Genomic DNA, 13,375 nt, shown 5'->3' on the forward strand with positions numbered 1-13,375 from the left:
AAAAATGATTTAATTTAAGAAATCTGTTTTTTCCCCTTGCAGTGTTCATTTAGGTTAAGACTGCTGCTAAAACTACAAGCGCGCGCTAGCCCGCGCTTCTGGTTTTGAGACGTTCATTTAAAACACAAGCGCTCATTCAAAAAAAAAAAAAAAAACTATTCAAAGCATTGACCTTGTGCCCTTCTTTGCCATTCTACTCGAGGGTTTGTGAAAAATCCGTTGAAGTCGGTGAGTTTTACAGCACACTATATAGGGAGTATTCACTGGCGGCCATAGCTGTTGTGCGCGACTGCCGAACGCGTGCTGACGGCGAGCTTCCATAGCTCTTTTGCAGCGTGCATTCTGCACCATCAAGATTGCCTGTCTCAGCAGCTTAGTATGCGAGCCCATTCTGAGCATGCGCTCTAAACAGCACCCACAAATATGGCGTCCAGTGAATGCTCCCTATAGGCGTGCACGGATGTCCGTTCAGAACGGTGTCCCGTCCCGACCGTCAAACATTTGTCCATAAGCAGATGCTGGGTTTAAAGGGTTGTGTAGATTGGTTCTCAGTAGGTATAAAAGTGGACACAAAACTAAAAGAGTGAGAGATAGAACGTGCAAAAAGAAGGGGAAAGGAAACAAGGGACGTTTCAGGCGCAAGCATTCGTCAGCGTCTCCGACAATAAAATTATAATAATTTATAGATTAAAGGGTGGCGATTAATCGGAATAAAACTTTACAAAGCGACGTCCAACCCTAGATTTTACTAATCGACGTTTAGTGGGTCAAAAGAAAGCGGGTTGCAAAAGTCATTAGCGTGCTTCTCGGTACGAAAATGTGAAAATATAGCGGACTATTTGGTGCCTCTCTTCCTTCGAAAGCCCTCCGCCTTGTCAATGTGATATACATCCGCGCGGTACCCAAAGCTAGAGTCACTAAATAAGCTACGCTTTCAGAGTACCGCATTCCTTTTGCTTGGAATTTTGCCGACAATACAGTCGCTCCATTCAACAATATTCTTGTTCACTACGGCATCATTGGACAGCGGCAGTCACGTGAATCACTATCATCATCATCGCGTTTTTTTAAACGCCACCATCTTGGGTCCTGCGATCCGCTGCCCGCTGCTGGTTTACTGTTTACTGCGCGTGCACGCTGAAGTCCGTTGCTCAGCATGCATTTTTTTCTTTATTACGTCGAGATACGAACAACACGACCTTGATTCGCTGCCACAGCTGTGGCTACAGCAGCTGGCGCAGGCGACGGCTACATCACGGCTTGGCTCAGCTCGCCACTCCTCCATCAGCGCGTGGACCCAAGATGGCGGCGCCTGACTCGCTTCAGACGCGTAGTTTAGGAGTTTCGGTACTCTGAAAGCGTAGCTTTATTTAGTGACTCTACCCAAAGCATGTCAGCCGACCCCAGCTCAAGCATGGGACACGAGCACTGCGTCACTCGGACGTGTGCGCTCGTCAACATTCCATCCGTCGACGAATATTTGGATTCGCGTTCGTGGCCAATGAGTGCTGTGACGGCGCTTATCATCGCTTGCGAATGACTAGTTCCATGGTGTGCTTAGAAAGAACGTTGGAAGCATGGAGTAATTGCTTTTGGTTAAATACTAAGCGACGCCCACGTTATTTCTCATTTAGCTTTTGAGTTGAGGAGGAAAGCTCAGGAGGAACAGGTTGAAAAATATTTTCATGGTCTCTTTAGGCGGGATTAGGTTGTTGTTTTCTGGCTAACTGTACCTTGTGACACAAAACCACACACGCACAATCGTGGTTGTTTTTTTTTTTTTTTGTAGGCAAAAGAAACGTTTGCGGAGCTTACATATAATTGTTTCGCTGAAAGTTTTGATTCCAGTCGGGACATCACGCCAAATGCTTGGGCCCGTGTGACATCGCCGGGCAAACAAACGTTTCTGTCAATCGCTACGGAATCACTGGAACTTAGGTGTGCTCCAGATGAGTAACGTACACAACGCGAAGACCTTTGGTGCACGTAATTGCAAAAAAAAAAAAAAAAATACCGGAGTCATCTACGGCGCAATGAAAGACGAAGTAAAGAGAGGTTAGTTTTCATGGATAAAGCACTGGCTGAACGATGATAGTTTTGCTGAGTATAAAACGACCGCCGCCATTTTCAGGTGACTCCAGGTTAGCTGTGAGTGCGGCCTAACCAGGATTCCAGATTGCAGCAGCAGATTCTAGTTTCAAGCGAACTAGAGATTTGAAAAGAAGGGAGACAGGAAAATTTCGTTTTAGCTAGCCTGGCATAGAATCGGCCTTAGCAAGAATGTTATTAATGTGCGTTTGCAAAGATATGCCGGAAGTAAGGTATACACTGAGATATTTATAGGAAGTCGTAGAAAGCAAAAGAATGTCACTAAGGTAGTAAGTGGAACTTGAGATGTGTTACAACGTGAAACTCTCATTGTTTGGCATTTGTAAGTGTTAAGGGTCGTGTGCCATTCCCGACACCAAGCAGATGTAGCATTCAAGTCATTCTGAAGAATCAGGGAATCAGAAATATTATTAATTAAAAAAAAAAACGTAATCATCCGAAAAAAAAAAATTAAGGCTCGATAAAATACACAGGGGAAAGTTGTTAATATAAACGAGAATAGTAGAGGTCTCAAGACGGAACGTTGAGTGGCAGCAGACGTAACAGGACTCGTGCGGAAATTAGAATAATTTACATTTACAAACTGAAAGCGGTTTGTTAGAAATAGAAAACATTTAATCCGCATTAGTACATGAGGGGGGAGGAAGGGAGGGGGGGGGGGGGAGCAGCAAGTTGTGGGAAGCTTTATCGAAGGCTTTGCAAAAGTCGAGGAAGAAAATAGGAACAGTCATCCTCAGATCCGAGGTCAAGAACTGAAAACAAATAGTTAGTGAAGACCGGAAATTGCGTTTATCGGAAGAAAGATTTATGAAAGTCATCTTGTGAAGATGAAAAGGAGGAGTTGAAGTAAAAAATGTTACCAACTGGGGATAAATACTGTGCTCTAGAACTCTGCAGGCAATGCTAATCAAGGAAATAAGTCTATAATTGTTGGGACAGTGCTTATCACCGGATTTGCGTAGTGGGACCACCTTGTCAGTTTTCCAGTCTTTTGGAAGTACGCCAGTAGGAAGGGACTGCTCACAAATCTTAAAACAAAAAGCACTAAACATTTCTGTATTTTAAGACAGCTGGTATTATTAATGCTACCAGTACCGCAATATGATTATCAATCAACAAATCAACAAAACTGTCTAAATGGACCGTATCGGATATGATACGCTCGGCATTACAGGGTTAACATCAAACTGAAATGGGTGCACAGGGAAGAAAAAGCATGATCTGGGTTAAAAGCAAGAGATGAGTCAACATCATCAGAGAAACTATCCTAAAAGTACATCGTTTAGTATTCTTACACAGTAACGATTGGAGACAATAGAACCATCTTAGTCAAACAGCGAAGTAGCTTGTTTTTTTGCTGCCATGCACGACGCACCAAAACTTTTTTAGCACTCGTTTACACAAAACCAGGGAAAGTCTGGGTAAAAAAAAGGTGTGTTTAGCGTTTTGTATGACCTCTTTATAAGAAGCGGCGACATTTTGGTGCGCTGTACAGCGCTCGGCATTATCGGTATGCTTCGCAATGCAAAAAAGCGTTTCTTTTTTGTTGCTTTTTTTTTTATTCCAAAGTCTAGGTTACGTTAAACCATGTTAATATAGAGTTAGAAACAATATATCTCCTTGGAATGAAGGAAATGATAAATGAATTAACTTTCTTTTCTTTCTTTTTTTTTTTTTTTGAACACGATTTAAATAAGCTTTACCGTGCGCTCAGAGAAGCTGGAGAGAAAAATATAAAAAGACAAATAGCTCGCTATTTATGGCGTCAAAGTTAGCTTTCCCATGATAAAAGAAAAAAAAAAGCTTTTTTTTTTTTTTTAGAAAGAGATACAAAAATTGTTGAGGTTAAAGTGAAGCAAACAGTGATCAATGATACCAGAAAGATCGGTTAGAGAAGAGATGGGATTAGGCGCCCATTCTCAGAAGTTCGAGCACAAGGTCGAGTACAAGGTCGAGCTGACTCTCAGAGGTTACCGTGATTCGAGTTGGTTTTGTGACAAGCTACAATAAAGAAAAGTAAAAAGAAATATTTTAATAACTCTGAACTAATAAATATACTATAAGGACATGAAATGTTTGTGTTTGCAAAACTGAAATTGTGACATTTTGACCACTGGTTGCTTACTAGACGCTAGTTTTTAAGCCTGTGTTGGAATCCCCGGGCTCTTTATAAAGAAAGCTGAAACCATTAAAAAAAATAATTGAGTTTACAGCAGACTCCTGGAGTTTTTTGCCTCGTGATTCCGATTATCGCCCTTGAATTCGCCTAAAAGTAAACAAAAAACATTTTTACTTTGGAAAAAAACAAAAAAAAAAAAAAACAGGCAGGGATTGCCGCATGGCCTGCGGTGAGCCTCTCTGTCGCCTATTATTTGTCAAAGTCGTCGTGAAGTCATCGTCGGCATATGAACACAGATTTAAACTTTTACGGTTTCTCCAAATTCAAAATACCTCTTCAGCTTCCCTTTAAGTCGATTTAGCATTTTGTTGTTTTTAGGAAGTTCAACTTGCGTATTGATTTGTAATACACTTTCAATTTTCAAGAAGTGCCACGTTGCTTCCCCACTCAAAAACAAGTTGGTACGCCATTGACGCTGTCCCTAGTGCTGATAGTGCCTTACCAATATAATACCATGCTGCCATGATTGAACAACGGTTACGATAAATCACGCCTTCTTCCAGTTTCGCTCGTTGTTCGAGTCGATTGCGTCTCCAAGAAGATAAGACGTACGAGAAGGCACGCGAGGCCAGACCCATCGTTTCACGTGGCCCAGTGCCAGGAAGGACGAAGTGTTTTCTTTGATAAGCTCGTTCCGTTCGGCGTCTCGGTCGATTCCCGTCTCCGCCTCGTTGTCTATAGGTTTCCGGGGCACTCCGAGCGGCTAAGTCGACATTTGATCGCTGTTGTAGGCTGCTAAATCGCAGTTTTTACCGGTATCTTTTGTACGAGAATCGACCGAATGCAACGAAACTGAAGAACGTGAACAAGCATCCTTCGAATAGGAAACTACTGAAGCGAAACGTGAGTGTTTAATTATTCCCTTTCTTAGACATGGAGGCATGCTGCATGCCCGGTAAATAAGCGTAAGCCCCTTCTTAAATTCATAAAGGAAACTGAAGCACCCTCAACTTAATATAAAAAAAGCCGGGAGCAACTCATTGTCGCATCGTAGCCAATGGGTGTGCAGTATTAGCCGATAACAATGCCAAATAACGAATGACGAAGCAAGGGTCGTGAACGTTAGAAGCCGCACCCTTCTTTTTGTAAGTTTTCATTGTATTATAGGGAGTTTTAGAATAACGTACGCAATTTTAGCCCACGCAAGCTCTCAATGTAGCGCTTGCTACGCGAGAGTTTTAGAATAACGTTTCTCGGCAGCAACGTAAAATCCTAAGAGCGTGCTTGCAACCACGCCACCAAGATACAATAGCAATTTTTCTTTCAATCACCGAATTCTGTACTTGGAAAAGAAAAAAAAAGTTTTTTTGGTTAAATTTTTGCCGGTCGTGTCCCCTTGCCTCGAATCGACAAGAGGGGTTTCGTGTAATGACCTTCACACACGAGTGTCCGATTGCGTCATCTCGGCAAGAAAGGTCTCGTGTACTGACAGTCGCACACCGTTCCTTGGCCGAGAAACGTTCGCGCATCGGAAGGAGCAAGTTGCCGGCGATCGTTGCCCACCTTGCTGGGTCTTCCAAGCAGTTTGTGGCGTGCACATCCCGTAAGACTGCAATGTCGTCTTGTATTGCACATCGCAGTCGCGAGGGTGCCGCCGACGTCGCGCTCACGACCAACGCCAAAGTGGCCTCAGCTACGGTCCTGGGAGCTGCCCTTTTCTAACTTCGCTCGTCTTGGCCTGTTTTGGCTTTAGCCATCTGCTCGCGCATGCCCAGTCCTTTTTGGAGGTGCGCGAAAACTCGTTGCGTGCGCACGCAATTTTCGAAAAATAGCGCACGCTATCCTCCGCTTATCCCTAAAGCTCAGACTAGAAGCTCCGCCTTCAGCGCGAGCTTGCTGGCTTCCGCAGTGCTTTGGTTGCGCGTGCCTGCGAGTTCCCTCTAGTGTTAGCAAGGACAGAAAGCTCGCGCTGAAGGCGGAGCTTCTAGTCTCAGCTTAAGGGTGGACGAAGTTTAGTATAACGCACGCAAAGTTCAAAACGCTCGTAGCGTTTGGCACATTCGCACTGGCGACGACGCTTTTCGTACGCAAACCGTTTGCGTACGTTATTCTGAAACCGCACAATATCAGATCGCGGAAGCATATGTGCGTGAACGGTTCAGCCGGATGACTTTATGAAAGTATCCTCCTTGCTCTTGTTGTGTGTTGTTTCTTTTACCGTGCGTGCGCTTTGTCGTTGACGTGTCTGTGTGCGTATTTGTGTGTACGATAAAATATAATGCAAGTTTCATCGACTGTCGTAATCCTCTTGGCGTAGCGCGGTGGACGCGCGACGTTCGTAGTCAGAATCGCGAGCTGATTCGTCCGTCACTGGTCGATGTAACCGACAGTAAATTTTGCCGTGTAACAGGTCATCGTCGGGCACATAGCACGACTTAGCCCTGCCCTGCGCACGAGCAAATTCCACCGGTTGTTTGGATGGCGCAATCGTATTTGCTGCCAAGCGATAATAAGAGGTCTCGCTATCACTCTAAAAAGAGTCTGTGCGTCTACTTTCACGCACAATACTTGGAGAGCCAATCACCGCAACTTATGGAGGCAGCTCAGCGAATGACGATGCTGAAACATACGTGTAGACAAAACAGAAACGCAGTCTGAGTTGTGACATTAAGCAATGCAAAACGTCACGCTTGCATTGCTTAATGTCACAACTCAGAATGCGTTTCGTTTTTTTTTTTTGGGGGGGGGGGGGGTCTAAACATATGTTTTGACATTGTCATTCGCTGAGCTGCCTCTGTAAGTTGCGGTGATTGGCTCTCCGAGCGTTGTGCGTGAAAGTAGACGCACAGACTTTTTTTTAGAGTGTACGACCAGCGTTTCTTGACTATACGGCGCGCAAGCGTTCCAAAATGCGTCCTTGGCGCATCGGAGCGCCGGGAGAGGAACACCAATCAAAGGGCAGCGTAGAGAATTCGCAGGGAACGCGCGGTGACGAGGTTGCCAAGCAAGCGCCGTGATTGGTAGGTTGAGGTCCGGGGGAGAACAAAAGCAACACGGGCGCATCTCGAGGGTAAACATAAAAAGCAAACGCACGACGTGCAAAAAGAACGGACGAACTTGACGCCGTATCATACACTCTCAGGAACCTGAAGCATCTACTTTCCCTCAAAGTGCTTGGGAGAACCAATCGCTGCAACATGCAGGGGCAGCTGGGCGAGTGGCGAGGCTGAAACTATACATCTAGACCTAAAAAATGTATCGCAAATGTGTCGCAAGTTCCGTACGTGAAACGTTCTACTATCATCACAAAACGTATAGCGATACTCTGAGTTCCCAGAAGCTAGACGCCTACGTTCACGGCGCTCTTCACCAGATAGTTTAACGAGTACCTTGTGTACACTCGATATAATTGTTCCTAGAATAAAGCGATACTACCGCTAATCGGTCTAATAAACCTGGCGATCTTCCAGAGTGACGAAAATAATCCCTGGAGACGGGTAACAGGAGGGACAAAGGACAAACACAAATCTCCAAACACAGCTAGGTGACGGTGCGCGATCGAAAAAATCCGCCGGGTCCGGGTAGCGAACCCGGGACCTCTTCATTACAGGTGGAGCGCTCTACCAACTGAGCTAGCCAAGGGTTATACGTCAGTAGAGCAAACGGGTTTTATCAGTTGCCACCAGTCTACCACCAACAGGGGTGAAGCTTGCAATTTAAAGTTATGATCCTTTGTCCCTCTTGTTCTCCTCCTCCCGGGATTATTTTCGTCACTCTTGTCCAGCTCGCTTGCACCTTTGCATTTAATTGCATTATAATCTTCCAGAGCATTCCATACCCGCGAGTAGCGAGCTCCTCTCCCTCAGTGCGCACATGTGGTCGAGCTCCTCCTCGCCTACCCCTCTGGTCACTTGAGCTCCCCGTTAACCAATCAGCGTCGAGCACCTCACTCCTCCTCTCCCACACGTCAACCAATCAGTGTCGAGCCTCGCGGCCACGCTTCTTTCCAAGCTTTACGAAATGCCTAGGCAAAAAACGTTAAACGTTAAAAAATAACAGTCTTCGATCCGGTCTCGAGCATGACGTTTCACTGAGCTAAGTACACCAGCGCAAACTATTTTGCTTCTCAGCAAACTGTGGTACCCAGCATGGTGAAGCGTCATGCTCGAATTCACAGCGAATATATATATATATATATATATATATATATATATATATATATATATATATATATTTTTTATGTCTAAACATATTTTTTGTCTCTTCATTGGCTAAGCTGCCCCCATATAGGTTGTTGCGTTTGGCTTTCCCAAGTGCTTTGCGGAAAAGCAGATGTTCCAGACTTCTTAGGATGTATGTATATTTTAACATGAAACCCATATTGATATATATCGCGGTCAAGCAAGACGAAGACGAGGCTCAAGAAAAGCACGCGCGCACCCGCGATAGCAGGGACAGTCTGATTCCAAAACGCCAGGAGCAATGGCTAGCTTCTTTTCGGCTTAAACTGTACATAGTGTAAATAAACGCAGATTTAACAGGAAAAGATGTATTAATTGGCGACGAGGGACTTTCGCGAACCCTGAAGATGGAAGACTGCGGCTCTCACGGACAAATTCCGGCATTTAACCCCGGAGGAAACCGGAGTTCATGGTTGGAACGCCTTGAGTTCTACTTCGAAGCCAAGGACATAATTAACCCCGTGAAGAAGCGAGCAGTTCTGCTCACATCATGCGGTGAGTCGACCTTCGACACCGTACGGGCTCTACTAGCTCCGAGAAAGCCTTCGGAAGTCGAGTTTGGAGAAATTGTGAAACTCCTCAACGAACACTACGACCCGAAGCCGCTCAGCCGTTTCAACTGCTCAGCCGTTTCAAGTTCCATCAGCGAAACCAAGCACCGGCAGAGACCATCTCTGATTACGTCGCCGCCCTCCGCAAGATCGCAGCGGACCGCGACTTCGGAACGGTGACTAATGTACCGGCCAGGACTACTACGGCTACAACCGCTACTTCGTCCAGCGAGGTGACACAAGCGGCCCAGGCCGCACAAACACCAGGAACTGAATTTTCTACCGTTCTGCCACTAGATGTCATGCTCCGTGACCGTTTCATCTGTGGCATTAAGGACTCACGCCTACAGCAACGCTTGCTCGTCGAACGTCACATCACCTTCAACCGAACTTACGCGATTGCCTTGGCTACCGAGTCTGCTGCCAGCCAGCAACGTCACATTCAAGGTGAAAAAGAAGGGAAGGTCCAGAGCACCTCCACAGTCAAGACCTCCAAGGGCGGAAAAACGGCGAAGAAACCTTGTTTCCGCTGCACAGGCTCGCACTCGCCGGATGTCTGCAAGCATATCAAAGCAACTTGCACATTTTGCCGCAAGAAAGGTCATCTGGAAGAGGCCTGCTTCAAACGCAGAGCCCAGCGCAAGTCCCAAGAGGAATCGAAGCGTCGCACGCATCACGCGGACGCAACAGAGCATGAGACGCATGGTGATCTTTTTGCTGTCAACAGCGTTACCCAGGGAGACACCTCGCGGGTCATCGCGGAGCTGCTCGTGAACGGACGACACCTCGACATGGAAGTGGATTCCGGAGCTTCCCACTCCATAATCAGCTCCGAAACATACAAACGTCTTTGGCAGGGACGACCTCCTAAGCTAGAACCTTGCGACCTCTCCTTGTGCGTCTGGGCTGGAGACAAGATGCAACTGGCTGGCAAGGTGCCGGTCAACGTACGATTCAAGGACAAAGACGCTCGTCTGGACCTCAACGTGGTTAACGGAAAGGGAGCAAGTCTGCTTGGTCGGGACTGGTTTCCTGCGTTGAACATCCAGGTTTCCGGCGTATACTCAATGTCTTCAACAACCCTGGAAGATCTACGAAGAGCCCATGAGCAAGTGTTCCAAGGATAGCTCGATGGTCATCTCGGCGAACCGCTACACATAGGCCTCAAGCAGGACGTAGCTCCGAAATTCCTGAAGAGTCGACCTGTGCCTTTCGCTCTGCGAACAGCAGTACATGAAGAGCTGAACAAGCTTCAGGCCCAGAACATTTTGGAGCCGGTAAAGTCGTCGTCCTGGACAACACCCTTAGTCATCGTCCGAAAAAAGAACGGTACACTACGGCTTTGTGGGGACTATCGGTGCACGGTCAACCCAGCACTCAAGGCAAACGCATATCCGCTTCCCACAGCACCAGACCTGTTGTCCATCGTACGGGGAGGAAAGATCTTCTCGAAGATAGATCTGCAACAAGCGTACCAGCAATTGCGAGTGGACGACGCCACAGCAGAGTTACTGACTGTAACGACACCGATGGGGCTCTTTTGCGTTAAACGAGTTCCTTTTGGAGTTTCGGTTGCGCCTTTGCTGTTTCAACAGTTCATGGACACGCTGTTGTCAGGCATCGAAGGCACGGGAGCATACCTTGACGACATAATGGTCACAGGGGCAACTGAAGAGCAACACTTAGAACGCTTGAAAGCCGTTCTTCAACGCCTCGCGGAAGCCGGACTTCGGGTCTCCCAAGCCAAATGCAAATTCGGGGTTCCAGCGATAGAATTCCTAGGCTACCACGTTGACGCTAATGGAGTGAGACCAACCGCCGAGAAGGTAAAGGCCATCACGGAAGCCCCGGAACCGAGCAACAAAAAGGAGCTGCAAGCCTTTCTTGGAATGCTGAGCTTGTACAGTCGTCTTCTGCGGAACAGGGCATCCACCGCCGAAAGGCTGCATCGACTGCTTGACAAAGACGCCAAGTGGCACTGGGGGAACGAAGAGCACAACGCTTTCAAAGAGCTGAAGGTGCTGCTTAGTTCAGCTCCTTTGCTCGCTCACTATGACGACAAGCGGAAACTTGTTTTGTCTTGCGACGCATCACCATACGGTGTTGGGGCAGTTCTGTCGCAGCTGGACGACGCCGGAGAAGAAGCTCCAATTGCCTACGCATCCAGAACACTGGGCAAAAGCGAATGTAATTACGCTCAGCTGGATAAGGAAGGACTAGCCATCATCTTCGGCATGAAACATTCCCACCAGTACGTCGCCGGGCGACAAGTGACCGTGTACACCGATCACAAGCCACTTCTGGGGATAATGAGCCAAGGTCGACAGATTCCGGTAATGCTGTCACCACGCATGACCCGATGGTGCCTTCTACTTGGCTGTTACGACTACGAGTTGCGTTACCGACAAGGCAAGGCGCACCAGAACGCGGACGCACTCAGCCGTCTACCACTGGATATTATGAAGGACGAAGCCGCACCACCAGGAGATGTACTTATGCTCGAAGCAATGGAGTGCCCACCCTTGAAGGGTCAACGCATTGCGCGTCTGACGAAGGAAGACTCCGTTTTGTCAAAAGTCTACCAAGGACTACAAGACGGAACCACCACAAACTGGACAGGAGACGAGTTTGCACCGTACAAGCGCAGAGAACTCGAGTTGGCAACACACAACGGCAGTGTGACGTGGGGGGCACGTGTTGTTCTACCACAAGCAGCACGCGAGCAAGCTTTGAAAATGCTGCATGCCAACCACCCGGGTATTGTTGCCATGAAAAGTACTGCTCGGAGCCATTTCTGGTGGCCGAGGCTTGACGCAGACATCGAAGCAACAGCAGCTGCGTGTGAGACGTGCCAACAACATCATCGGGCCAAGTCTACGGTACCAACGCCTGACTGGTCACCTGCCACTCGACCCTGGGAGACAATTCACATAGACTTCGCCGGACCGATTGACGGGATATCGTACCTCATCGTCGTCGACGCTTACTCGAAGCGGTTGGAGGTGAAGCCGATGCACTCCACGACGTTTACACGCATCATCGACGTTCTTCGCTCCACCTTTGCAACTTTTGGAGTACCCAGAATCCTTTTCTCCGACAATGCGCCAAATTTCGTGTCGAACGAAATGAATGAGTTCCTAGCGAGAAACGGCATCAAACACTACACCGGCGCCCCATATCATCCGGCCACAAACGGGCAAGCGGAGCGTATGGTGGGCAAAACAAAAAAGGCCCTCCTGAAACTCAAGGAAGGAACTATCCAGTGCAGGATCGCCAGGTTTTTGTTCAGGCAGCATACTACAGTTTCAACCTCGACGGGGAAAACACCCGCCGAAGCAATGTTCGCAAAAATATTCCAAAAGCCGGGAATCATAATGATCAAAAATTAAATTGTTAATCTTGTTGAGTAAAGTCGGAGCAGTTTTTTAGTTTTTTTGGTCGAAGCAATGTTCGGCCGACGGATCACCACACCTTTCGATCTCATGAATCAAAGCTCGTCGACCAGCGAAGACCGAGAAGATCCGATGGACGGAGTAATGGCAGATTACTCGGCAGGCCAAACCGTCTACGTGAGAAATTTCGGTGGAAGACCAACATGGGTTACCCCGGTAATCATGAAACCGCTAGGTATTCGATCATTTCAAACAAGAACGGAGGACGGAAAAATTCAGCGTCGACACGTTGATCATATTCGCCCCAGAAGATCACACTTGGAAACTCTAGAGGGCAAAGAAAAAGCTTCGCCATTCTTAATCTACCCAGCCACGGAGGACATAGACGAGTCACAAATGACACAGCCCGAGAACAGATGCACCGGGTACAATAATGCTGACGTCCAGGACAGAGGCACCGTGGACAATAATGCTGAAGTCCAGGACAGAGATACCGTGGAGAATAATACGGACGTCCAGGACAGAGACACCGTGGACGACAACGCGGACGTCGAGGCAGACCCCGGTTCAAGGACTACCCGAGGGGGTCGCCAGATTAAGCAGCCAGCACACTTTAAAGACTATGTAATGGGTGTTAATCAAGAAGGGGGATATGATATATATCGCGGTCAAGCAAGACGAGGCTCAAGAAAAGCACGCGCGCACCCGCGATAGCAGGGACAGTCTGATTCCAAAACGCCATAAGCAATGGCTAGCTTCTTTTCGGCTTAAACTGTACATAGTGTAAATAAACGCAGATTTAACAGGAAAAGATGTATTACTTATCTTAGTTACACGGCTTCTACGCCAGACAGTAATCGCTCGTCATATCAAATCTAGGAAAACGATACCCGAAACTGCGCGCGGCACGGAGCCCCCAAGCAGTCCCCGAAAAACCGCGAGATAGTAATGGCTACTTTCATC

At 47.3% G+C, this 13,375-nt stretch overlaps 1 protein-coding gene across 1 annotated transcript in view; it reads right to left on the minus strand.

Annotated features, from left to right (window-relative positions):
* The window catches only part of LOC115328408 (protein ced-11-like), a 68,432-nt gene that overhangs the window by 9,449 nt on the left and 45,608 nt on the right, over positions 1-13,375 (minus strand). The window lies entirely within an intron of this gene.

Source organism: Ixodes scapularis, unplaced genomic scaffold (assembly GCF_016920785.2).
Source record: "Ixodes scapularis isolate PalLabHiFi unplaced genomic scaffold, ASM1692078v2 PGA_scaffold3__209_contigs__length_174095766, whole genome shotgun sequence".
In the NCBI taxonomy this organism is placed as follows: Eukaryota; Metazoa; Arthropoda; class Arachnida; order Ixodida; family Ixodidae; genus Ixodes; species Ixodes scapularis.